General features: G+C 41.6%; 1 pseudogene; it reads left to right on the forward strand.

Annotated features, from left to right (window-relative positions):
• Window positions 1–12928: 12928 nt before the first annotated feature.
• On the forward strand, window positions 12929–13307 carry LOC114695395 (annotated as a pseudogene).
• Window positions 13308–27242: the final 13935 nt, after the last annotated feature.

The following is a 27242-nucleotide window of genomic DNA, read 5'->3' on the forward strand; positions in this document are numbered from 1 at the left end:
AGCCAATTGACAGATTCGGACATTCAGTGTCTTCCTTTGGCCTCTGCCTGCATATCCACAGGTATGCAACACACATCATACACACACACACACACACACACACACACACACACACACACACACTGGAGGGGGACAACAACAATACTTTCAAAAAGAACACCTAGCTAACAGTGGAATGGCAGGAGTAGTTTCTAAAACCTAAGCCACGTAGTGACCATTCCCAGAAGCTCCCAGAAGTCTTTGCGTATACTGGGGCGCTAATGGGCCTTTAAGATTTTACTGATTGGCTGGCCTCAGTTTCTCAGGAAAGGCAATTAAAATAGTTGGACACAAATAGAGTTCTCTTTCTTCTCATTCATTTTCCTAATTGCTCTTCATCGATTGTAAAGACAGTAACCATCAAAGCTTGGCTGTACTTGTAGGGAACCAGAGAGATGGAGTGAGGTAAAGGAATTTATGAACAGAAACACCAGGCTGGGGAGTGACCTGGGCTAGCAGCCAGCTCCATCCATGGAGCTGGTGTAAAGTTTACACAAAGGGCCTGCCTTACCCACTCCATTCCCCCCCACCTTTTTTGTTCAGTTTTTCAAGACAGTGTTTTTCTTTGTGTAGACCTGGCTATCCTGGAACTTACTCTATAGACCAGGATGGCCTCGAACTCACAGAGATCTACCTGCCTCTGCCTCCCAAGTTCTGGATTCAAGTTCTGCACCACCATATCAGGCCATGCCTTACCCTTCAATGAGAACAGAGCAAAGGGGAATTTTCCCAGTCTTTGAGTTTCTTAAGCAACTACAGTTGTATCTAGTGTCTAGAGCTGAAGCCGCTTCGCACTGCCCAGTGTGAGAGGCCTATTTGTGTGTACTTTTAAAACAAAGTACCTGATAGCTTACCTCTTGTTTTAACTTTGTGGGTTTTTTTTTTCCTTGAAGAAACACGGGGATTTCTTCTTAGTTAAATGCAACTTTTGAGTTAAATTTTAAAATGAAAATTTTTCCTTTTCTTTTCTCTTCCATTCTCTTCATCTTCAATGGAATCACAATGCTCATTGTAAAGATAGAAAGTAGAAGGGTCCATTTTCAAGACCAAAATGCCTGGCAGCCTACCTGCAGATGCACAGAAAACACTGGGCCCCTGCTGGCCCCTGCTGGCCCCTGCTGGCCCCCGCTGGTCTAGCCACTTCCACCCAAACTAAGAGGTTCGAGTAGAAAGATTAATGACAGCAAAGTGTGCCTAGTAAAGCACAGACTGATAAAATTCATGTTTCAGATAAGCTTTACAACAGACAGGGTATAAAACATAAAGATGAACAGCCCACCGCCCAGTCTTTGTTGAGGAAAGGATGAATGTGGGTGGCAGATGATGTGGAAGACGATCTCCCCTCCCCTCCTAGCCAGCCAACAAGGAAAGGGAGAAGGACCCATCACTGGGATTGTGAGCACTGTTCTCTGTGCCGAGTCTGCATGCCCACCATTTTGTTTAGATTGGCTCCCAGTTCTACAGAAATGAAAATAAGCCTCCTCATTTTCATTACCCATCTCTTTGATTTATTATTGCATACTGTGGGTCCTCTTGCCCACACCATTAGGTCTGTATTCATTCATGTCGATGGAAGGATGAGGACACTCTCACTTCCTGAGCCCCCTTGTGTGGTGGTTCTTTCCATAAAAGCCTGTGGTGGCCAAGCTCTGTGCTGTTGTGAGAGCTCTTGCAGGTGACTCCTGTGAGGCCCTTAGCTCCACAAACCTCACTGAAGCAGGCTGTTTCTTGGCTTCAACTAAAGCAGTGGGATAGTGCTGTGAGATAATGCTCTTGTACACTGGTTTAATAAAATGCTGATTGGCCAGGAGCCAGGCAGGAAGTATAGGCAGGGTGAGCAGACTAGGAGAATTCTGGGAAGAGGAAGGGCAGACTCAAAAGTCACCAGCCAGACACAGAAGAAGCAAGATGACAAGGCAGAACTGAGAAAGGGTACCAAGCCATGTAGCTAAACATAGATAAGAATTATGGGTTAGTTTAAGTGTAAAGAGCTAGTCAGTAATAAGCCTGAGCTAATGGCCGAGCAGTTACAAATAATATTAAGCCTCTGAGTGATTATTTTATAAGTGGCTGTGAACTACTGAGCCAGGCAGGACTGGAGAAAATCTTCAGGCTACAGGATAGATTTATTATCGGTGAGCTATGTAGACAAGAAAGAGAATGCCCCCTCCTCTTCCTCTTCCTCTTCTTTCTTTTTCTCCCTCCTCCTCTTGCTCCTTCTTCCTCCACCTCTTTCTCCTTCTCTTCCTTCTCCTCTTCTTTCTCTGCATCCACCTCCTTTCTCCATTTTCTCTTTAGTAAATAAATCCAAAATATTTTTTTCAGAAAGAATATGCTTTGCTGTGTATCTTTTATCTTTAACTTGCTTTGATGTCTATAGCTGAGGAAATAAGGCAGGAAGTTTTGATTGTAAGACTCAAGGTGAATCTAGCCTGGCTCCCGTGACATCAAAGAGTGTGTGCTCCTGACCTAGCCAGTCTTGTCCTAGCTGCAGAATCTCTCTGGCTTTTGTTGGTGTTTGGCAGGAGCTGGTGGTGAGCACCACATTCCTCCCCCTTGTTCCCCTTCCACACTCAAACAAAGGTCTCGGGGCCTTGCCTATCCAAGATTCACCCATCAGGGATTCATATCCTGGTGGGCTGACACCTCAAAGTTCAATTTCTACCTGCTGCTCTTCTGACATGGCCACCATCAGTTAGGGCATTCATCTTTGACCTACAGGCTTAGCATATCTGACAGACTTTTCTGTGAAGCAGGAATTTTGAAGGACTGTCCTGCCTTATCTTGGCAAGGTTCAACAGTCACATTCTTTTGTGGTCTGCTTGTCCACTTTGGACAACATACTGTCAGCAGTTGAGGCAAGGGCAGTTTCTTGCCCAGTGGCTAACTTTTCCACAATGAAAGCAAACTCCATATGGAGGTTCTTTGATGTGCATCATCCTTTTTTTGAAGTAAATTGGTGCTGCCAGGAGCAGACATGTCTCACTGTCTTAAAAAGCCTTATGTTATTCAAACATTTAAAATGCCATATTCTGTAGGTCTCTAAAGTGTTTGAAGACCATCTGTATATCTAAAATATATCTGTTTGGCCTTGAAAACATACCTAACATGGCCACAAATTTGATTGCTAAATGACTGACTACTAACCTATAGTTCTTAGTTATCCTAAGTAGTTTGTAATAATAACTTTCAAGGACTAGAAATATATATTACATTGTTAAATGAGCTGCAGAGGTATAGTATACATATGTAGTATAACAAAAATAACATTTAATTTGTATCATATACAAAAATGCCTTAAACAAGAGTAGAAACATATATCCAATATAATAAAAATAACTTTAAATTTGTATCAATATACAAAAAACCCATACCAATGTATGATATTTGAGACTAGTAGTTGCTTTTTTAGTTTAAAAGTAGATTCAATAATCTACCTTTTTATCCTATCATTCCTATATCCCCATCCTTTTTTTTTTTTGCCTCAGAATAAGATTCCAGAATCAAATATCCATTGCTTAGTTTCCTCCCTGACTATGACCAACAACAACTTGTTACTAACCTCCCTAAAGAATAATAAATATCCATAATCTACCAAAGGACCAAAAACTACCCACCCCACCTCTTAGGAACGTGGCCGTCATGTTCTTAAAATTATTTCCTGTTGTCTGGGGGCAACGGCATCTTTAAGGGACCCTGAAAAAATTGAGATAATGATCAAGTCCTGGGAGAGATAGCTGTTGTCCAGTCTTGGTGTGATGGGAAAGTGCAGGCCTTATCTTAAGTCATGGCTAGAGTAATACATGAGACTGGACCACCTGAGCTAACTGCCTTGAAATTGTCCTGAGCAGTTTGTAGTCCAAAGCTGATCTTTAGATGGTGTTTGTCAGCTTAGTGGCTTTACCACAATCCAGGTAGAATTGTCATTGTGGGGCCCCATTATTCTTTTGGAGACTTCAAATGTTGTTATTAGGAATGGTCACAGTTCACTGCAGAAAACTTAAAACATTTTAAATGTCTTATGCAGCAGATCTCAGAGAGGTTAAAGGACCACAATCTACACAAGTTTAATTTTTAGTTATCCGCTGCTTCAGATTCAAGCCCAAAATCATGTACAGGAAGCTAGATGAAGCCTATTTCTAAAATTAGTACTTTATATGACCATTAATATCACAACAGAAAGTTTAAATACACATATATTAATCTTACAAATTTTGAGATAATATTTATACCTTAAGAAAAGTTTTAAAGCATCAAAATAAAATCAAAGGATTATGATATTAGTGGCAATAGAATAGTCTCTATTTTGGTTTTTCTTCTGTCCCATACCAGATGGTTCTTCTGACATAAGACAGAGATTCTGGGTTTTCCTTTAACAAGCATGCTTGGGTTTAGAGAGCCACATTCCAACTCCAAAGTCAGCTTTAATTTGTAATTGAACTTGGACTACAAAAAGACCATTTGCATTATAGGTCTGTAGAGAACAGCAGAAGCAAACATTTGGAAAGATTTATGAGATTTTATCCTGTTGGAAATGTGATATACCGATAGGCCAATTTACTCTTTTTCTTGGGACATTTTCTCTGAATGATTCATCTTTTTTTCTTCAGGTGTCTTATTTGTCCAGTGGTCTTCAGATTCCTTAGTTGGATGCCTTCATTCTCCTGGAAAGACAAAAACAAAACTCTGCCCCAACCCTAACTTTGGGGAAGTTCTCTTTCAGGCAGGTTATATCTGATCAAATGAAAGGCTTTTGTTAGTCTTATAATTTTGTTTAGATTGAATGGCCATGCTGTTTGATGAATGTAACTAGAGTTTTCCTGCCTGGCCCACAGTCAGGACAATCTCTGTCACCCGCCAGTCCCACAGCCGCTCAGACCCAACCAAGTAAACACAGAGACTTATATTGCTTACAAACTGTATGGCCATGGCAGACTTCTTGCTAACTGTTCTTATAGCTTAAATTAATCCATCTCCATAAATCTATACCTTGCCACATGGCTCGTGGCTTACCGGCATCTTCACATGCTTCTTGTCATGGCGGCGGCTGGCAGTGACTCCTTTTGCCTTCCTGTTCTTTCTTTTCTCCTCTCTGTTAGTCCCACCTATACTTCCTGCCTAGCCACTGGCCAATCAGTATTTTATTTATTGACCAATCAGAGTAATTTGACATAAAGACCATCCCACAGCAGATGAACTATCACCTCTCCTAATCAAGAGGTCTCTCTGGTTTGAATCTAGTCTTTATCACTCTTGTGGTATCCATATCTCTTCTTCTGTGGAAACAAAAGCAAAACCTCTTCCCCAACATAACACGTATGCTAGTTTCTATTCTGAGGTCAACACATCCTTAAAGTATACAGACTGATTTAATTCAGCAGTTTTTTCTACTATCCAGTGACTCTCCACAGCTATCATTCTTTTATCATTAGCATTTAAAATATTTAAAGTTAACAAAGCACTGTCTATGATCTACATGCTCTGTGTTATGGTATTTTCCATTCTTATTTTTTAGTATTACTTTATTCTCTCTTTAAATATTTTAGTATTTTTAAACTAATTATATTTTTTATGAACATCCATTATCCTGCAGAAATAGGTGCCACAGGTGTAGTTATAACACCCCACTCTTGCAGCTGAGGAGAGAACCTGACAGGGGTCTAGCCTGGCTCTAAGGACCCATACTTCACCAATCACTGAACTACTCAGGAATGTGACCTGTTTCTTTAGAAAGAGCCCAGGATGGGAGGAAAGGAGAGCTGAACATTAAAATTCACATGGCTGTTGCTGGTTGTGAGGCCAAGTGAGAGTCAGTTCCCTCCCCACAGACCTCGGTTTGTTTATTTGTCATACAAATCAGTTGGGTCACAGCAGGCACTCTTTGAATACAGGCATTCTCTCTCTCTCCTCTTGTCATAGTTTGAGGAGCCCAAAAATGTGTAGAAGTTGAAGAACTCCTTTTTTGTTTTGTTTTTCAAGACAGGGTTTCTCTGTGTAACAGCTCTGGCTGTCTTGGACCTCGCTATGTAGATCAGGCTGGCCTGGGACTCACCGAGATCCACCTGCCTCTGCTCTCTGAGGGCTGAGATTAAAGGTGTGCCACCACCACCCAGCTGGAGGACTCCTTTTAAGAAAGAAATGCAGTGCCACAAATAGAAATGTTCTTTATGAGCACTGGGTAGGGTCGCTCAGCAGTCGTCGAGACCTTTGACTGACGTGACTTGAATCTCCTAAAAACTGATGAGAACAACAGGTAGTAAGTATATTCACAGTATGAGAAAGGGCCAAGTTTTCAGGTCCAGTGGCTGTCTCTGGGGCATTCCAGGACCCTCCTGATGTCTTCTCTCAGTGCTTGTTTGCTTCTCCCCCTGCAGAAGTCCAGGGCTCTGTGCCTCAGTTACCGATACTGATCTGTTAGCATCTGAATGTTTGGCTAAACTCTGTGCTTTAGAAAATTGCCTGTGCTGGAGACAGGAAATGCTTACATGATCAGCCACAGGAGGTGTGACCCAGTGTCCTCCATCCTCTGACTGCTCCCCTTAAGTTCATACCAGCATAGGCCTGTCTTCAATGCTCCCCCCTACAGAGGGCAATCATGGGATTCTTGGCACAGAGCAGCCTGGACTAGGAGGTGAGCTTTTAAGCAGTTTTCTGATATTTCCAGATGCCCAGTGTCTGGAAGCTTGGTGTTTGTGGGCTACTGTCACCTTTCTGGTTAGATCCCTGTGGCAAGTTCCTTGCTGATGAAAGCGCCAGTCCGGCTTGATCCCTGCTAGCCAGTCTGAAGTGAAGGCAGAGGGTTACCTCTATTTTTTTATTTTTTTATTTTTATTTTTTGCGTATTACACCATACACACCTGAATTTGTATTAACTGGATCTATGAAAGTCTCCTTTGTGGCCTACCATTCATTGAGCACATATGACAGGATCATCCCGGAGATATACTCTTGTATAAGACTTTTGACTTGACACTGTAGGATAGGCATATTCCTGTTCCAATTTATGAAGAAGGGAGTGACATCTCTAAGTAGCTGTGAATTTCAATCCTGCCATGTATCTGGTACACAGCTGGCTAGGGAGCCTACCTCTGATGCCATTGTTCCAAAGCCTTACCTGGTTCTGTCTCTAAGCAGAGCAGAGAGACAAGGCTAGGATTTAGAAAAAGGAAGCTCTTGGCTCTGGGACATGTTCTGCTGGTCTTCACTGTACATTTGCCGGTGAGTTGCTTTTAGATCCAGTCCAAGAAACTCAAACAACAGGGCACAAGCAGGTCTTATCTCCCAGAATCAAGGAGCCAATTGAAGGAGATAATTATCGGAATGGTACACTATAAATTGTTAATGGGTATATCATCTATATACATAACACACCCATCATTATTTTGGATCTTGCTGTCTACTGGTTATTTAATGATGAATATTCAATAGATGAATATAATGGGAATTCATATTGGGTCAAGATCCAGAATATTGGCAGATGCTATAAAACAAAGTAAATGGAAACCAATCAATTGACCTCAGGATTCTCTTACTTCAGTTTTAACATCTTTGATAATAAGCCATTCAAGGAAATGCACGTTCACCTACATATAGACTCATCACACCACACACACCAGGCACGATGAATGATTCGCAGATCTAAGCGTGAGTAGGGGACTGGGCAGAGCTTTCAATGAGACTCAAGACTTCCTTTGAAATTGTCACTGGCATCGCACTAGCAGATTCATTTTTGAATTGATTGGTCTCGGGTGTATCTTGGAGCTGAAACACAGAGAGCGGCATCTCTTCCCTTCTCACCTTTCTAGTGTAACTTTCAGGTACAAATATAGATGGAAGTGCTGCTGTTGCTAAGATGACACACTTTCACAGAGGCTAAGATTAGACTGTTTCAGGAGAGGAACTCGAGAGGCTGTGGTCCAGCCTGGGAGCCCTCGCTCTGCTTTTCCATGCACCGAAATAAAATCGACTAAGACACCTAAGTTTACTCATTTCCTACTATGTGCTATAAGTGAGTCAGGGGGATATCATGGAGACATCCCTGCTTAACGTATTTTCAACATTCAAAGATGAATGGCATCTATAGAGGAAATTTTACTAACCAGGCAGCTAGTGCCCCAGAATCTGAACTGGGAGAGTTATAACTCCACTGGGCTACAATGAAAGAATGCACTAGAACTGTAAGATACAGAAGAATCAAACCCAACACTTCAAAGCTTTATCTCAGAGCAAGGGTCCAACTCTAGCACAACTCACTTTTCTTCTGCATTCTAATCTCTTAACTTTAGATTTCTCCAATTCCTAGGTCACATGCCCTGGGCTTGCCATCTAGAGCTATGAAGTAACTCTCCTCTGCTCAGAAGCCAGGATGAACATGTGCTGCCCTTTCTGAATGAATCTGAATTCTAAACTTAGGGCTTCTTAACCAGTTTGATTGACACATCCAGCTCTAGTTGACATGCCAAGATCATACTGTACCAGCCAAGATCACCACCAGGGGAACATTCTCTGTAACCATACGTGCCAGACAAAGTCAGACTGTGTCCAGAAAGGACTCTTCAGAAGTGAGTTTGTCTTCCCCACATGAACAATATGATTTTTATTGTCAGTAATGTTTAAAGGCTATATAATAAATAAAGTTGGACAGCAGACTGTTAAACAATAAAACAATGTCATTTTATTTTAATGACATATCAAGCTTCTTAGGGATAGGTAGGTTCTTTCAGACATTTAAGTATTCTGAGTAGCCTTGTAAGACAGTCACCCCACTTCCTTCATGGTACAAGATGGCTGCTATAGATTTAAACAAGATGGCTGCTGTTGATTTAGAAAAGACTTCTTCATTTCCTTGTTAGCCCAGGCAAAGAGGTATGTGGTGCAAGAGCGGATCTTGATTATTCCTTGGATGCACCATATACAAGAAACCCTCCCAATAAACCTACCCTGGGATTCTTTTGATCAACTCTAGGCCACAAGGATAAGACCAGCTTCAAAGGATTCTACAACAAGAAAAGTGTATGGCTTGGGATCAGGCTTAAGAAATAAGGGGGCTAAGAATTGGTGACTGAAAAGTCAATCAAAAATCAGAAGCAATAATTAGCTACCAAAGAATAGCCACCTAGATTTTAGGAAGAGTTTTTGGGGAAAAGAAATGCTTGTTATTGTCACTAAGTCACACTCTGTGGCCTTTGGCCGCTTGTGTCCATATGACTGAGAAACTAAACTTCACATTTCTATTTAAATTTAATTAGTTTAATTTAATTTAAATATAAATAGGCAGATGAGGATTTGACTGCCACTGGGCAGTGTGAAGCACGATATCTTCTCGGTAATGTCTTCCTGGAGGTCAGAGACAGAATGGAGAACTAGAGCCTGTGGGCACAGGGCCTTCAGGGGAGCAAGGAACTTGAAATAGATCCAAAGGAGAGTGGGCTTACCCTAAGTCAGGGAACTGGGACAGTGACATACTGTTTAACCCTCACTTGGGAGGTTGAGGCAAGAGGTTCATAACTTTAAGACCAGCATGTACTACATAGCAAGAGAGACCCCATCTGAAACGTTAAGCTAAAATAAAATTTAAAGACAGGAAAGGAAAGGAAATCAAAAGGGGGGGAATGTAGGCATTCTTATTTAGGGGGAGCTATTTAGCTCAGGCTTGCAGAAGTGGGGTTTTTGTGGAAGAATGAGCAAAGAGTAAAAAATGGGTATAAGTCAGGAAGTAGGCTTTTTTTAATATCAGCTTGGACAACTGGCGACTTGAAGAGTTGAGAAAGGAGTTGAGAAAGGAGTGAACTATGAAAGGATAGTCAGGAAAGGGACTGACCTGTAATGGAGGGCGAGGTAGGGAGAAGGCAAGGACCTTAGCTTCGATAAGATTGTTCATGGTGTGGCACTCATGAAACAAAGATCCGTGTGGCTCCTTGGGCAGGGGAACAAGGCTCCTGGTCAGTAGGCATGGCCCAGAGACTTCTGATGCCCTGGGTGTTCCCCTCTAAATCCCCAAATGAAGGTCTCCAGCCTGTCAAACACTCAGTCCTGGGTGCTAGCTCACAGTCCAGACCTTCTAAGTTAGCAGACTGTCCTGCATGAACTAGCTGGGAATGTATATGAAAAAAGAGGGGCACAGGGTGAAATATCTTGGGTAAGGAATTAGAAAATGATTAGCGGCAGCTGTGGTAAAATTTTATTTCTAATTTTGAGAATCGTGACGCCCAAAATAAAAATAGCAACACAAGGGGCTAGAGAGATGGCTCAGCAGTTTAAGAGCACTAGCTTCTCTTCCAGAGGACCCGGGTTCAATTCCCAGGACCCATGTGGCAGCTCACAACTGTCTGTAACTCCAGTTCTAGGGGATCTGACACCCTCACACAGACACACATGCAGGCAAAACACCAATGCACAGAAAATAAAAATGAACAAATAATTAAAAAAATAGCAACATGAAGTGGCTATGAGGCAACATGATGACTTTAGTCAGACTTGGAGTTAAGTGCTAACTCCATCCATGACTCTGGTACTCCTTCTGTTACAAGGTTCTCCCCACACACATTGAGTATGCTTAATTATGTGACTTGCTTAACCAATGAGACATTAATACTATGCAGATAGAGGCTTGATAGAGGTGGTGTGCTGGGAGGCAGCTCAGTTAGACTGATTGCTGGCTGGTGGCAAAAAGGCAGAGCAGGGGGGCCACCTTAGATGGTATCAGTTAAGCTTGGTCAATTCAAGAGTTGACGAGGAGTAAGGAATCATCGTTGCTTTAAGCTAACATGCTTTGGACACTTTGCTGGCAGTGATAGGTAATAGAAACACAATCTACAGTGGTCCTCAGTGACAGGTTCCTAAAATTCAGAGATCTGGGCTTTACACTTAACTGTAACATCAGCATATGCCACGGGTTGCTATGACTTGAGTGTGTTTCCCAAAGGTTTATGTCTTGGAAGCTTGGCCCCTAGACTGGTGTCACCATGGAGGAAATCTTAAGCAGTAGGGCCTAGAGGAAGGTAATTAGGTCATGGGGCTCTCCCTAGATTAATGGGTGAATGTTGGGTCTGGAGAGAGATGGAATAGTAGTCAAGACAAGGAAGGACAAAGACCTCTCCCTTCCAACACATGAATAGAGAGGCAGAAGGTTTAAATGTAAGAGTACCATGAACAGAAATAATTAAAAAATATATTCTTAACTGAATTAAGTGTCTTCTTCTTTTCTGGGTCTTTCTAAATTTCTCTCCTTGACAGAAGCAATTAGCTATGTCTCGTGGAAAGAGTCGTAATGTGACAAGGCTGAAGCCCTAGTAATTAGGAGGCTCCTCATTATCACTCATCTTTTGAACGGTACAAACTGGGAAGCGATTGTCAGTTGCAAATTGGTCAAGCCACCAATTGTCCCAGCATTTCTGAAGCCTGTCCTTGGGGTCAGGAAGAGAGGAGAACAAAGCTGCAGAGTTGTGGGGGTCCCTCTCTTGAATACACTGAAGATCAACCTTGGGAAATACATAGATGTATTGAAAGGACTTGGTGCTATGGAGAGAATAGAAATTCCTACCTCCATTCATCTGGGGAAGAGTCTAGTGCTGGGTTAAAAAATAAGGACTTGGCTCGGGATGGTGTGGTACACTTATAATCCCAGCACTGGACTACATAGTAAGTACAAGGCCAGTCTAGGCTACACTGTGTGATCCTGGAAAAAAGAGAGGAAGAAGGAAAGAGGGGTGAGACCAAACATTGGAGAGGAAAAGAGACTTTCTGCTGCTGGTGGTCTCATGTTCTTGTAGGCACGAGCAGAGATGTACTCCAGGGGTCCTAAAATGGGGGAAGTTAGCACTTCCCTGAAACACATGACTAAGTCAGGATCGATTAAATACTCAGCTGATGCATCTTGTAATGAGCCAGATCTATGGTCTCTGAGAGCATTCAACTTTATCATCTGTTTCTAGATTTCTCTGCTTATAATGCATTCCATTAGCCCGAGGTCTTGAGAGTCTTGCTAAACATTATGACCTTGCCTGCTTTCAGTTTGAGTTAACTGGGTCATCTAACTATACTTAAAGTGAGTGATTTTAAGAGAAGCACTAATGAGCTGACATCTGTCCCTGATGGTTCTTGGGGTCACATGTCAGATAGACCATACATTTTATTGTATAGTCTTCCTCCAATATCTTGCAGAACGACAGCACAGGATGAGCATATGATTGATCAGAAAAGTAGATGTGGTTGGCACCCCACTAGTGTCTTTAGGGCTTACTGTGTCACTGAGTAACCGTGGCAGGCATATTGGAAAACGAAGTTGAGGAAATAGCTCAAAATGTAAGCCAAATGAAGAGATAGCCTATAGAAGAAGTAAGAGTAGCTCAATCCTGGGGGAAGCAAGACCTAATCTGTACAAAACAAGGAGAAAGAAGGAGAGGAAATAAAGAACACACACACACACACACACACACACACACACACACACACACACACACACACACAATCTCCGAATTAAAGGACATAGCTACTCAGAACGAAGGAAGCATAAGTACAGAGGTTAAAGTAAGACCTGTATCAGAGTTAGTGTAGTGGATTGCCGCCATGGTTTCTCCTCAGGACCAAGATACTTATTTCCTTTTTATCAAAGCCAGGTTGATAGCCGATGACACAAAGGTGATACTCTACCCAAGGTCAGGCTCTTTTGTAGAGACTGAGAATCAACTGCTGTCCAATCTAGAACCAGGTTGTGAAGGCCCTGCCTACCTCCTGTGAGTGCTTTTCCCTTCTCAGATTTGCCATGCAATTGGTTGATATTCTGTTACTGCTATAACTCAACCTAGTCCTGATTTCCTTTTTTTAAAACCTGTTACAAGTGTTAATGTTAAGAATTGTACCTTTGGGTGGGTGTCACATGGCCAAGCCCATGGCTGGAGGCAAAACTGGGCAGGACGGTGGGAAGGCCAAAGGCTATGGTGGTGTCTCACTCACAGAAAGCTGGGCTACAGTTTTCCTATGGGCTACATCCATAGATACTTGAAGACTCACACCACAAGCCATGGACAGGTGGGTACCACTACTGCTGTGAACAGGGCCACAATTACTGAGTACCTCCCAGCTGAGGTGCTGGAGTTGGCGGGTAATGCTTCCCAAGATCTCAAAGTAAAGCACATCACTCCACACCACTTGTAGCTTGTAATCCAAGATGATGAGGAGTTGGAGTCACTTATCAGGGCTAACTTAGCCAGGGTCAGTGAGATCCTGTACATCCACAAATCAAGAAGGGGCAGCAGAAAACTGTTTAGGAAGTGACTTAACCAGCATGCTGTGAATGAGGTGAATACTACCTAAATACATTGTGTTCATGTATGAGATTACCAAGGAATAAATAACAATAAGTAAGAACTGTTTTCCACCAAACTTCTTGTACAATTGTCTGTGTCTGTCTCAGAATCCAAGTCCAGACTGTACTGAGGTGGAGTGTGGTGAATTTCAAGCCTCAAGCAACAAGAAAAGGCTCCTAAAAGCTTTCATAAAGGAAAAATAAAAGAACAGGAAAGAAAATAACATTAGATTTCTCAACAGTAACTTTAGAATCTAGAAAAAAAAACATTGTAAATAATGAGGAGAACGTATTTTCTCCATAGAACTATGTAGCTTCCATCTGAGGTCTGAGTCTGGAATGGTCCTAAGGCCCTTGTGTTATTTCTGGGACACAGCAGAGGATTAAGAGGTAGCACTTCATGGGGAATCTTTAGGCCATTGGGACCATGCAGGTGAATCGTTACAGAGTAGCATTTAATGGAGCATTTTTAGGCCATTGGGATCGTGTATATGATTAGCATAACAAAACCCCAGACTTTTCTTTCTTTTTCACTTGTTTCTTGGTCCTAAAATGAGTGGCTTGGCTCCACCACATGCTGCCTGAGGTGCTGTTTGCCTCATCACAGGCCCAGAAGTAGTGGGACCAGGTAATCATGGACTAAACTCTCCAAAGCAGAGAGTTTCTCTTTATAACTGCATTATCCCGGGCTTTATTACAGTGGTGGGAAGCTGACTGACACACTACCTCAATAAATGGAAAGATGGACCAAACGCATTTTCTCGTAGGCTAGTACTCATTGAGTCCATGCCTCCCCTAGTCTATCTTTAGAAGCAACTGGAAGTGAAGCAAGGAATAATGGTAGTGGCCAGAGAGTGTCCCAAGCAAGGGTCATCAGGCTGAAAGAGAAGACTAAGAGGGCAGGGGATATGGGATGTTGGAAGATAGAAAGCGTTATCTCAAAACTGGCAGCAGAGTGACGAGCCTAAGAATGCAGCTCAAACCGCTCGGGGAATAGTTAGCCTAGACAGCATCAGAAGGGTGGATGGGCTAAACATCGAGGGCTCCAGAAACCAAGAAAATCAGTATCACTTATAATGTAATAGTAATATATAAATTGTCTAGTAACTTCATCAGAGCTGTGTGTTTATAAACCAAAGGAGGCATGATTCTGTTGAGCAGAGCCATGTTTTCATCCCTATAGTAATGCCAACACGGACTCAGTGAAGTCAAATCTATGCTGGGATGCTGAGAAAAAGGAAAATGGTGGGAATATGACGGTGAGATGAAGCCGTATGCAGTTGGCAGTGGAGTCAGGGGGCACCTCTGAAACAATTGAGCCAAGGCTCATCCACCTGCATAAGATACGATACCTAGAGGAGGGAAATGGAGAGTTGAAGACAGGCTACTTCGGAGGGGTAGATGAAGAATGAGGTGGTCTTGAGAATCCTTCGTGAACTGCCTGATTAGACTTGGGAAGTCATGTACCTGTATCTCCTTAACAAGTCATTAAAATTTTTATCTAGTAAAAAGTTAGAAGTGATAAACACATCTGATTAGTAGTGAGGGTGACATGTGGCAGGAGAGAAGATGTTGGGCTGGTTGACTAGTCAGGAGAACAAGCAACATTGCTCCACAGAACATACAGCTTGCCTTGGGACAGAGGAGTCCTAGTAATCAGTGAATTTCCTAAAACCATCATGATCCTTTCTCCTAGATTTGCTTTGTTTTGTTGAGGCAGGGTCTCATATAGCCCAGGCTGGTGGTCAGGCTGGTGATAGACTCACGGTAAGACTGAAGAAGATCTTGAATGTCTGATCCTCCTGCTTTCATCTCCCAAGAACTGGGACTACAGGTATGCTCCTCTATGGCTGTTTTTGTCTTTTGTTGGTTTGCTTGTTTGTGTATGCAGTGCTGAGGATGGAGCACAAGGCCTTGTGTGTCTAGGCAAGCACTCTAGAAACTGAGCTGCATCCTCAGCTTCATCACAACACTTTCACACTTAGTTCCTGCTGACAGGTTTGAAGAAGGATGGCAAATCATCTGCTCTACCCTAATGGCCTCTGCTGTGGAAGATCCTGCTAATTCAGCACAGCCATGCTTCCTACAATTCATAATGTCCATCAAAGACACAAAGGCAAGGAATGACAGCATATTAAAATTCTCCAAGGAAGTCTCTGAGGGTCAGATAACTAGACAGTGACTTCCTCCAGTTCCTAGAGCCCTGATGGGTTTGGCCTCTCTTCATGCAACTCACCTTACTTAGCTTGGAGGCCCATGTTCCCCATGTTGTTTGAGTCCTTTGAGAAGCAAAAGCTTAGATATGAGTTATTGAGCATATGTTTATTAGGAGAAATGTGTGAGGAAAAATGAAGAGGTCTCAAGAGCCATCAGACCTCATTACAAGCTCATCGCCAGTGAGCAGGGAGAAGGTCTGAGTGAAATCCAGATAAAAGATGAGCAAGGCCACTTTGGAGCCCTGTGCTTCCCAGGAGCGAGCCTGCCTCAGTTGTGACAATGCTCACTGGGAAGCCTGGCTTTGTCCCAAGCACAGTGGCACATTGCAGAACCCTGCAACTGGGGATCTTTGTCAATCATGCTCCCTGCTGTTGGAGGTCTATGGCTCTGTTTTCCAGGACAGACACATTCCACCTAGGGAGATGGAAAGAGTTGAAGAAGGTTTCAGACTGGCCTATGGTGGGGAAGGTATGACCATAGTATTACAGAAGACCCAGAGAGTGCCTAGGTCCAGACCTCAGGCAGTAGCAGACAGGCTGGTGCAGTTGGTCATCTGCTCCTAACAGTCTCATGTGGCCTATGGGCAAATATAGATCAGAAGGAGAGGGTGAAGATACTGTTAACCTGAACTGAGCAGTGAGATTAATGGAAAGAATCAGAATGAAGGCATCAGGGTTCAAAACTCAGTGTAGGGAGAGGATACATCTTCAAATCCCAGCTCTAGGAAGGTAGGAAGGTGGAGACAGGAGGATTCTTGGAGCTCGATGGCCAGCCATTCTAGAGTACACAGTGAACTTCAGACCAGTGAGAGACTGTTGCAAAACACAAGGTGGAGGTCAGAGAGATGGCTCAATGGTTAAATGCACTGGCTGCTTTTTCAGAGGACTCCTGGTTCAATGCTTAGTACTTACATGGAGGCTCAAAACCATCTTCAACTCCAGTCCCAGAGGATCTGATGCCCTCTTCTGGCTTTCGTAAGTACTAGGAATACACATGATAGACAGACATGCTTGCAGGCAAAATACCCACATACATAAACAAACAATTTAAAATTTTTTAATTAAAAAGACCCTCAACAAGGTGGACAACTCCTGAAGAACAATGCTCAATGCTGTCCTCTGACCTCCATATACATGTTCACATTCATGCAATTGCACACATAAGAGTATGCACATACACAAGACTCTAGTGCTATTGAGAAAGATGTGGCCAAGAGACCTAATTCACACACGGCCCTTGAGGTGTTAGAGTGATGATGCAATATACTTTTTTTTTTCTTCCATGGCTCAGATAAACCTGTTTTAATCAGTGATTTAATTATGTTAAGAGCTACAATTAGCTGCTGAATTGACAAAAACCATTAGCCAACTAAGTATTTGTTCTCATGCAGTGAACACCAAGAAAACTACATATATATATACATATATGAATATATATACATATATATGTATATATATGTGAATATATATATGTGTGTGTATATATATATGAATATAATTCTTGACCTTTAGGTGATTATGGGAGAGTTTTATTTAGCCTTACCAAACTCAGCTGATGTATGTGACATAATCCCTTCCTTATCCTCCAGATAAACCATCTCATTCACTTAAGGCATTTGTACCAAATGGTCATTAAAGATCAGTCACTTCACCTAGTATCCTTTGAGAGAAACAGGCATGCTTCCTAGGTTGGAGAGTACAGTTTTGGGCTCTAGTTAATATTTTCCCACAAATCAGGGTGTAAATTTATTTGTGACACCACGTCTAGACTCTCCTCCCTGCCCCCACTGCATGATTACTTAGATTAATAAAAGTCATTTGTTGTGTTCCTTTGTAAGGGAGATGTGAGCAACCATGTATTCTTCCCACATAGGGCACCAGTGACAAGCCAAAGAAAGGGTAGCCAAGTCCAGCTTGGCGAAACAACAAGTTTAGTGGGCTTCTTATAGGAGTGTGGGTGACATTAAAACAGCTGCATCACTGAGAGTCCCACCCCAGCATGGTGGCCACATAGTGGAAACTACACTACTGTAGTCCAATCTTTAGTTAACCTTCTACTGCCTGCATGTTCTTGTACCTCTGGAGAGCTTGGGAGCAGGAAAAAGTGTGTGGAATGACTCTATCCTGACTCCTTCTTCTATAGAGTGTTATTAACCGCATTACCATCACCATAGACCTACCTGGTATTGTGCCGTTCTGTTAATTGCATTGTCATGACTGCTAGGTCAAGTTATGTTCTAGATAACCACAGCAATCCCTTGCTCTGTGGTAACTCTGGCCATGTAATAGTTAAAGAAAAACATCATTGATTCCAACTGGGATAAGCATCAGCCTTAAGAATACATCTGTTAAAGTTGATTCCTGTTAAAGGTTAGTGCCATCAAGAGGGCTGTCAAAACACAGGAGAGTGAATGGCAACTCCACCTGAAGTACTTATAAAATACTGAAGGCTTTCCGTCCTCTCACTCAATACATTGTAAGCTGTATGCTTCCCTACTTCCATATCTGAATATCTGAGTCATTAATAGCACAAAGATGATTTAAAGTCCCTTTCTAAAGCTATGCCATAGTAAAAATTTGTTACCAGCTGAACTGATAAGGAAATTATCCCAGAGAAGTTATCTGAGGATGCACCATGAGTCATGGGGCCGTATCAGAACATGGACACTTGGCTTCATCTGTGCTTTTGTGTCTGATCATCATTGCAGCTGGTCCAGTTTCATGTTTCCAGGAGTGGTCTCCACCAAATCCCAGCTCTGGTGATCCAAAAACTTGGCAGAAGGGCCATGCTTGTCATCAGCTTTCTAAATCAAAGTAGAAATGACTCTGCAATTGATTATTAAATGGCACCACATGTTGATTCTTTTTAGAACAAGACTACCTTTTGAATATAAAAACAAGGAAAGGATTTAATGTCTCCCTGGTGAGCAGGGTGGCACACACCTGTAATCCCAGCCACATGAGAAGATGGTACAGAAAGATCTTGGATTTAATGCTAGTCTGTGCTACATAGTAAGACTGTCTCAAAGAGAAAGAAGAAGAAGAAGAAGAAGAAGAAGAAGAAGAAGAGGAGGAGGAGGAGGAGGAGGGGAGGAGGAGGAGGAGGAGGAGGAGGAGGAAGATAAAGACAAAGACAACGATGGAGGACAAGAAGGAGAAGTTGAAGAAGAAGAAAGAAGAAGAAGAGGAGGAGGAGGAGAAGAGAAGAGGAAGAGGAAGACGAAGATGAAGACAAATACAGAGGACAAGAAGGAGAAGTTGAAGAAGAAGAAGAGGAGGAGGAAGAAGAGGAGGAGAAGGGGAGTGGGAGGGGGAGGAGGAGGGGGGTGGGAAGGAGGATCGGGGAGGAGGAAAAAAAACCCTAATAAATAACAGCAACCAAAACCCTGAAGGTCAGTCACATGGTTCATTGAATTAAAGAACTTGCTGTAAAGCTAAGTTTGGTGCTCAGAATCTACACTAAAAAGCCAGATGTGGTAGCACACATCTGTAATCCCAACATTTCTGTGATACAACTTGGAGGTGGGACAGGAGAATCTTCTGAAGGCTCATGGGCTAGCTAGCCTGGAGCATGCATAGGCAGAAACAAGAGAGGCTCTACCTCAACAAGGGAGAGATGATCACTCCAAAAAAATTGCCCTGTGACCTCCACAGACACACTGTGACACATGCTCATGCAGTCACACCCCATCACACCCATACCCACACACTAAGACTGATTTTAAAAACTGAAAAAGAAAAAAAATCTTTCCCCTAGCTGGTCAATCACATCAACACACGTAATGTTCAATTGTGTCCATTTATCGATAGAAATTAATTCTGCTTTCACAGGTAGCTGGGTGATGAACTCAAAATGAAAAGAACTCTCCAAATGACAAATGCTGAGTACTCATTACTGAGATGCTGACTGGCCCCACCTCCAAATGCTCCAACCACTTGAAAAGTTGTGTGTGCATTAGGTCCCTTGGCCACATCCTTCATTAGCACTAATGAACATCTCAGGGGCTTGTTGGACCACATCCCATCATGTGCACATTCAAACCACACTGGAAGTTCAAATACTTCCCTCCTATCGGAGCCACTTCAGAATGTCTCATTTGGAGTAGATTTCTAACTCCATTGCAACAAAAAGTTGGTTGTGTTAATAATGTGTTGCCTTGAGGAGATGATTCAGAATTTGTGGGAAAAGTGGTGGCACACTGGGCCCTTCGTCTAAATACTAAAAATAAGAGGGAAACTGGCAGAAACCCAGCTCCCAAAGATACCATCTAACCATGAAACACAAGGAAATTTAATACATGCCTCTTATTCTTTTTTTTAAATGGCTAATCCCTAATATTGTCTACTGTTAGCCTTAGCTGTATTAATTTGACCCTATTTATGAGACTATACAGAACCATATATATGTATGTGTGTACCTCTCTATATATAATAATATTTAAAAATTAAAGCATTCATCTGACAAGTGATTTTCAGGAAGAAATCGACAAATCAAGTAACATTTTGCCTTAGGGATTACTGTGAGAAGACTCAACATGTCAATTTTTCTATAAAATATATTTATAATATCCAGCACACATGTGCCCACATGTGCACACACATGCACACACCTTAATATAACTTACCCATCTCCCATGCAGGCCCTCACACTTGAGAGCTTTCGCCTATGTCCTCACATTTACATAGTCACAAAAGCCCTCAAACATCACACATCCTGAGTATTTTTGTTTGTTTGTTTCAAGACATACTCTTGCTATGTAGTTCAGTCTGACATGAAATTTAGGATGTAGCACAACCTGACCAGAAAACTATGTAGCTCAGGCTAGCCTGGAGCTTACAGTACTCTTTCATCAGCCTTCTGAGTGATAGTTTTAGAGGCTGGCTCTACCAAGCCTTCAATAAAATAGCCTCCAAAGTAAAAAAAAAAAAAAAAAATCCACTTGAGAGGTGTTAGGTAAGAAACAGAGATTTCTGTAAGTATTACTTGTGATGATTCAAGTGAGGAAATGTACCTCCTCACTCCCATCTGTTTATGCATTCTATCACATAAATGATGCTCGTCAGTACTGATGAATAAATAGCTCTGTGTTCTTTGGGTTATAATCTGATGCTGTGGTTATTCGTTCTGCTGTCCAAAGGATTCCATCTTGGCCACTGGGATTGTTTCAGCTTGGCTCATGTCTCCCCTCTAGATTCTTTTCAGAATGAATTCAGGCTCCAAGGACAATGTTTGCTTTGACTTTGCAGAATAGAAAATGCCTTATCTATAGATGTCATTGGGCTGGAAGCTAAAAGTCCAGACTGTACCTCTGTGTGTGAGTTTGCACAATGAGCAGCCTTTTTCTTTTCTCTTTTTTTCTTTTTCTTTTTCTTTCTTTCTTTTTTTTCAAGATAGGGTTTCTCTGTTTAGTCTTTGATGTCCTGGAACTCACTTTGTAGACCAGGCTGGCCTTGAACTCAATGCCTGCCTCTGCCTCTCAATGCTGGGATTAAAGGCATGCGCCACCACCGCCCATTGAGCAGCCTTTTTCTAAGACAGTCTTTTGTAAATATAGGTGTTCTGTAATTTCTTCTGTACATGTATGTATGTATGCAGCATATACATACACATGCATGTGCACATGCACACACACACATGTACAACTATGTATGCTTATGGGAGAAAGGAAAGACATTTTTGCTGTGATATTTTAAATGTACATGTGATATGAAAATACCCTTTTTTTTCCCATCTAGGACATCATCCTGCAGAAAAACCATGCTTCAAGTTAATGCCATCAGTGGGGATGCCATTGGTGGTCCATAGCTTTCTCCTCCCTCATCTCCTTCCCTCGGGTTCCTGTCAGCTGTGAAACTGGGGCTGACCATGAGGCTGGTGACATCAGTGGGTATGGTAGTTTAAATGTAATTGGCCCCTATAATTTCAAAGGGAGTGGCACTATTAGGAGATGTGGCTTTGTCAGAATGAATATGGCCTTGTTGGAGGAAGTGTGTCACTGTGGGGGTGGGCTTTGAAGTTTCCTATGCTCAGGATAAAGACCAGTGTTTCAGTAAACTTCCTGTTACCTGTAAGATGTAGCATTCTCAGATACTACTCCAGCAAAAATCTGCCTGCATGCTGTCATGTTCCCCACCATGATGATAATAAAATAAACCTCTGAAACTATAAGCAAGTCCCTTCAATTAAATGATTTCCTTATAAGAGTTGCTATTGTCATGGTGTCTCAACATAGCAATACAAACCATAATTAAGACAGTGGTTAATGATTTTTAATTTTCTTTCATCATTTATTCCCAAGAAGAGACCCCTGGATAGAGGTGTTAGTTTACATCTGCCTTCTAACAAAGAAGTCAAGCTGAGCTCTCTCTCTCTCCCTCTTTCTCCTTCCTTCTGTTCCTACCCCCTGCCTGTGTGTGTGTGTGTGTGTGTGTGTGTGTGTGTAGTTCTGTGTCTGGGTAGGAGGGGTTGGGAATTGTAGGATCAACAATGCCTTCTGCTGACTCACCACAGAATCTTAATTTGAACAGGTGCAATTAGAAAAATCGAAGTCAAATCAAAACAAAACCTCAAGAGAGCTGTGTAAGAAAACAGTCTTACTCATCATCTCGTGGTGCATTGGTGATTTCTTTTCTCAACAGATTACATGGGCACCATCACTACATTGGTTGCTCTGTGCCGGGCTTCCCATCAAACACAGTGTGGATGTTTTATGTGCAGGTGGAGGTAGATGGTGGTGGTAGTTACTGTGAATGATTATGGATTGTCATTGTCTAAACAGAAAGCCTTCTTTCTAAAAATGAATAAATGGGCCTCAACTGACAGTGCTCATCTGGAGAGGGTCAGCAGTCTAGATACCGCATTTGTTCAGACACAAGATCCACTGAGTCCAAGCTGGTCATTCCTATTAAAATATCCAAATTCAATCCATTTCCAGTAACACAAAGGGCTATACTTTATATTAATATCATTCCCATCAACTTTTAGAAGTTTATCCTGGCCCAAGTTTGGAAAATCTTCCATAGCCGGTCTCCTTCCTGAATACCCCCCACAGTTCTCAGTTTCTACTTAAGCCGTCAAGTCTGGCCACCTACTCCCACCCCTTCCAGGGGGACAGTGCTAATAGAGATATGATCTCCACGGAAGATGAAGCAGCCAGCCATCACCTGTGTTTGCAGACAGAATATTGCATTTCTAAGCTTCAGTTTCAACATTTAAAAAATGGAGGTGATGATGAGCATACAGCCCATGAGGATGTTTTATAAATTAAATGCTATAATGGATTAGAGGTCTTTTATCACAGAGGTAAATCCTTATTGACCATAGCCACCATTGCTTTATTCAGTACTTTCTTGCTAGAACTGACTCGACTATCAGTGAGGAACAACAATGGACAGATTAACAAGTATTCTATGTCAAAAATTAACATGGGTTGTCCTGGGGCTATAACTTGTGCCTAGCACAAATGAAGCCATCAACATGGTTTGATCTTCAGCAGTGAATATTTTGATGCTTGTCTGTAATCTTGGCACTTGTGTAGTAGAGACAGGATAATTAAGAGTTCAAGGCTATCAATAGCTATTAATCAAGATTGAGGCTAGTTTGGGATACATTAGACCCTGCCTCTGAGAGACAGAATGGGGGTAATACCATAACTTAAAACATAGTAACTTCTCTTTGAAACTTGACTAGACAATTCTAACAGTGGAAGCCTGTGAGAACTCTGAAGTTGGAAGGTAGGTCCAGAAGAAAGTGATACCTGGAATTCATGATGTGGGGTCTGAAATTTTCTTTTGTCCTGCCTGGGCCCTGCGGTCAGGATGAATCTCTACCACCTGCATCCCACAGCCACTTGGTCCCAAATAAACACACAGAGGCTTATATTATTTTCAAACTATGTGGACTAATGGCTCAGGCTTCTTGCTAGCTAACTCTTACATCTTAACCAATTTCTATAAATCTGTACTTTGCCATGTGGCTTGTGGCTTGTGGCTTACTGGTACTTTTATATCTTGCTTCTCCTGGCAGCAGCTAGCAGTGTCTGCCCCACTTTCCTTTCTTCTCTCACTATCTCTCTTGGATTTTCCTGCCTGGCTCCATCCTGCCCTGCCATAGACCAAGGAGGCTTTATTTATCAACCAATCAGAGCAACACATGTTCACAGCATACAGAAAGATATCCCACAGCACTTCCCCTTTTTCTATCTAATCACAAAGGAAGGTTTTAACTTTAACTTAGTAAAATTACATATGACAAAACAGTTATCAAGCAAGCATTACAGTTACAATATCTAATCTATTTATATTTGGCAAAATTAAAGAAAATATTTTATCATCTATTCTATATTTGTGAGTCTAAGGTTTCATATCTAATTTATCTTTTATTATGACTAAGGAAAACTATAATTATAACTATTTAGTCTTCAACTACATTAAAGATGCAAGAAGGATATAATATTACCTAAGTAAATAGCAAGTAAATTGCAAGCAACTTCCAAAATTCTAGAATGACAGAGACAGCTGGCTGCCTGGACAGTCACCCAAAATCCTCTTCAACGTTGGGGCATCCATTCTTCAGCTTATAGGTCTTGAGTTTCTCCCTATGTCCTGCAGAATGTCTGGCAGTCTCCTCTGAGGACCATTTCACCCCACTTTGGCAAATTCAGTGGTCATTTTTCTATGAGTCCTGTATGTCCAGTTTATAAAACATATTATCAGCAATCCAGGCAAGAGCAGTTTCTTGCCTAAATGGCTATTTTTGCCAAGGAATAAACTGCATATAGAGTGTCTTTGATGCCCATCTTCCTCTTTGAAGTACACTGGTGCTGCCAGGAGTGGACATGTCTTACTGTCCAGAAAGGTTAAGTTTTTAAAACATTTTAAATGTTTTAAAAATTCTGTAGGTCTTTGAAGTGTTTGAGGATTACCTACCTAATTGAAATATGTCTATGTATACCTAGAAAACTTAACTAATGTGACTATAAGTTTGATTATCATGGATGATTAATTATTAATCTATATTTCTTAATTATACATTGCAATTTCAAATGAGCTGTACAAGCATAATACCTTAAACAAGAGTAGAAATATACATACAGCATAACAAAATTAACTTTAAATTTGTATCAATAAACTAAAATCTATAGCAATGTAAAGTATTTATCCTATATTTCTATATCATATTCCCCTTTCTTTTTTTAGAAAGAGATTTTATTTGTAATCAACCTGCTTTAAATAAAAATAAACATTCATAAACAATATTTTGGGAATTTGGGCATAGTTTCTCATACTACTTCCTGCTGATGGGGGCACTGGTAATCTTATGGAAATCCTGAGAAAATGAAGAATTATAATTAAATCTTGGCTGTAGCATCTGTGAGGATAGATCATCTCAGCCAGTTGCTTCAAAGCTGTTTTTGGATGTTGGATCATCTGGGCCATGGTGTCATCAGAGACCTTTCAGGGAGTCTTGCTGATCAAACCATATTAGCCTGGAAGCAATCCACAGGTTCTCATAAACTGATAGAGACTCAAACACAAAAACATGTACAGGCAGCTAGATGAAGCCCTTTTTTATAGAATTAGTTAGTACTCTATATGACCATTAATGTCATGACAAAAGTTTAAGATATATATATATATATATATATATATATATCTTATCAATTTTGATATAAAATTCATACCTTGAGAAAAGTTTAAAGAATCAAAATAGAACCAAAGAATTATGAGATTAGTGACAATAGAATAGTCCCTTAATTTTGGTTTTCTGTGGAAACAAAAGCAGAACCTCTTTTCCAAAGTAACGTATCCTTAGAAACAAACTTTGAACTCAAGATACCTTTAATATAGATATAGATATATAGATATAGATATATTGGCTTAGTTCAGTAGCCTTTACAATAAAATGTCTTTCTGCAGTGAAAAAATTCCAAAAACAATATAATTCAGACTTTGTGTATAATTTCCATCTTTATGTGGTTTATTTTTTGTATTACTTTTACTGTCTCTTTAAAAGACTTTAATTTTTAAAACTATTTCTTTATATAACTGTCTATCCCCCTTTTTCTCTCTCTTTCAAGCCTACATACATTTTTACACACACTGTAAACCATTTAGAGTTTTATTTTATCTGAATCTGTCTCATTGTGAATCTGTAATCCTTCTCTGACCAGGAGAGATTTTGAACTGCTAAACTGTGTATTTAGGACTGAAGGGGCAGCCTTGGCTGCTAACTTGTCCTATTTCAGCTTTTCAACATGGCGGAGGTAATTCACCTCCAGCTCTGGGAGCCATTCTCTCCACTGACTCTGGGAAGCAGTGGGTCCATGCCTCCATCCAACAGCGTTTAGCTCAGAATCCTCCTTTTTTTAAATTGCGAATTGTATGGCCATGGCCTATGGCTCAAGCTTCTTAGACAGACAAGGGGAAGTACTGTGGGGTGTCTTTCCGTATGGTGTGAATATGTGTTGCTCTGATTGGTTAAATAAAGCTGCATTGGCCTATGGCAGGATGGACCCAGGCGAGAAAATTCAAGAGAGATAGGAGGAAGAGAAAGGAGAGGCAGAGAGATGCCAGCCACTACGAAAGGAGAAGCAAGACGCCAGAAGACCAGTAAAACCACAGAAAACGTGGCAAAACATAGATTAATAGAAATGGGTTAATTTAAGATACAAAAGCCAGCTAGCAAGAAGTCTGCCATATGCCATGCAATTGGTGATTAATATAAGCCTCTGAGTAATTATTTTATAAGTGGCTGTGGGACTGCAGGTCAGGCGGGACCAGAGAAACCTTCCCAGTACACAGAGGTCAGCTCCATGTTTAGGCTTTTCTGACTTTTCCATTCTACAAACCCTAATTGGACTCTCCTATCAGATTTACTCAGTTTGTGTTTACGTGTTCTGTTTGACTTCTGAATGTATTTCTGTGTTTGTCTTCATGCCACTAAGCATTCAGGAAAGACATGTCTAATGACCCCATATGTCTCCAACACAGAATTCAATATGGAGAACTGGCTACACAGGCAGAGAAAGAACTAAAAAGTGAAGGAGGGAGATGAGAGGCAGAATAGCAGGACATTAGTACCAACCTAAAGGAAAGAGAGGATAGTAGTTACCAGAGCCCAGGATTCAGGGCCATCTCTTGAAAGCTGAAATCACAGTAAGTTGCAGGAATGAAGATGAAAAGGAGAAGGACGGAACTACCGAGAGATGCACCCAAGCCGGAAAGACGGCACATAAAGCAGGGTAGAGAGAAGTCCTCTGCCTCCATCCCTCTTCTTAGCAATCATTCTTGCACCAATGAGTCCCTTGGCCAAACTACCCGGCAGCCAGAGGGCAACAGAGCCTGGGGAGTGGAACACTCTTCAGGATGGAGCTAAGAGTGCAAAGACACAGAGCAGCAAGCCTCACCATATAAGGAGCAACTGCATGTTGGTCTCTGGAGATGGTCAAGGCGCGACTCTCGTAACAGGCATTGTTGCCTGTGCAGTGTGAGTCTCTCCAAAGATAAGAACTCCAAGAGGAGGGAGCTGGGAACTTCACAGTGAAATTCAAGAGAGCAGGCTGAACAGGAAAAAGAATATTTTTAAAACTTGTAGATCTCTATAGTTCACAGCTTATGTTTTCTAGCTACCCCCAGATGACTCGGAAAAAAATTTTTTTTTGAGTTATAGTTCAGAAAAT

This window comes from Peromyscus leucopus, chromosome 3, assembly GCF_004664715.2.
Source record: "Peromyscus leucopus breed LL Stock chromosome 3, UCI_PerLeu_2.1, whole genome shotgun sequence".
Lineage (NCBI taxonomy): Eukaryota > Metazoa > Chordata > Mammalia > Rodentia > Cricetidae > Peromyscus > Peromyscus leucopus.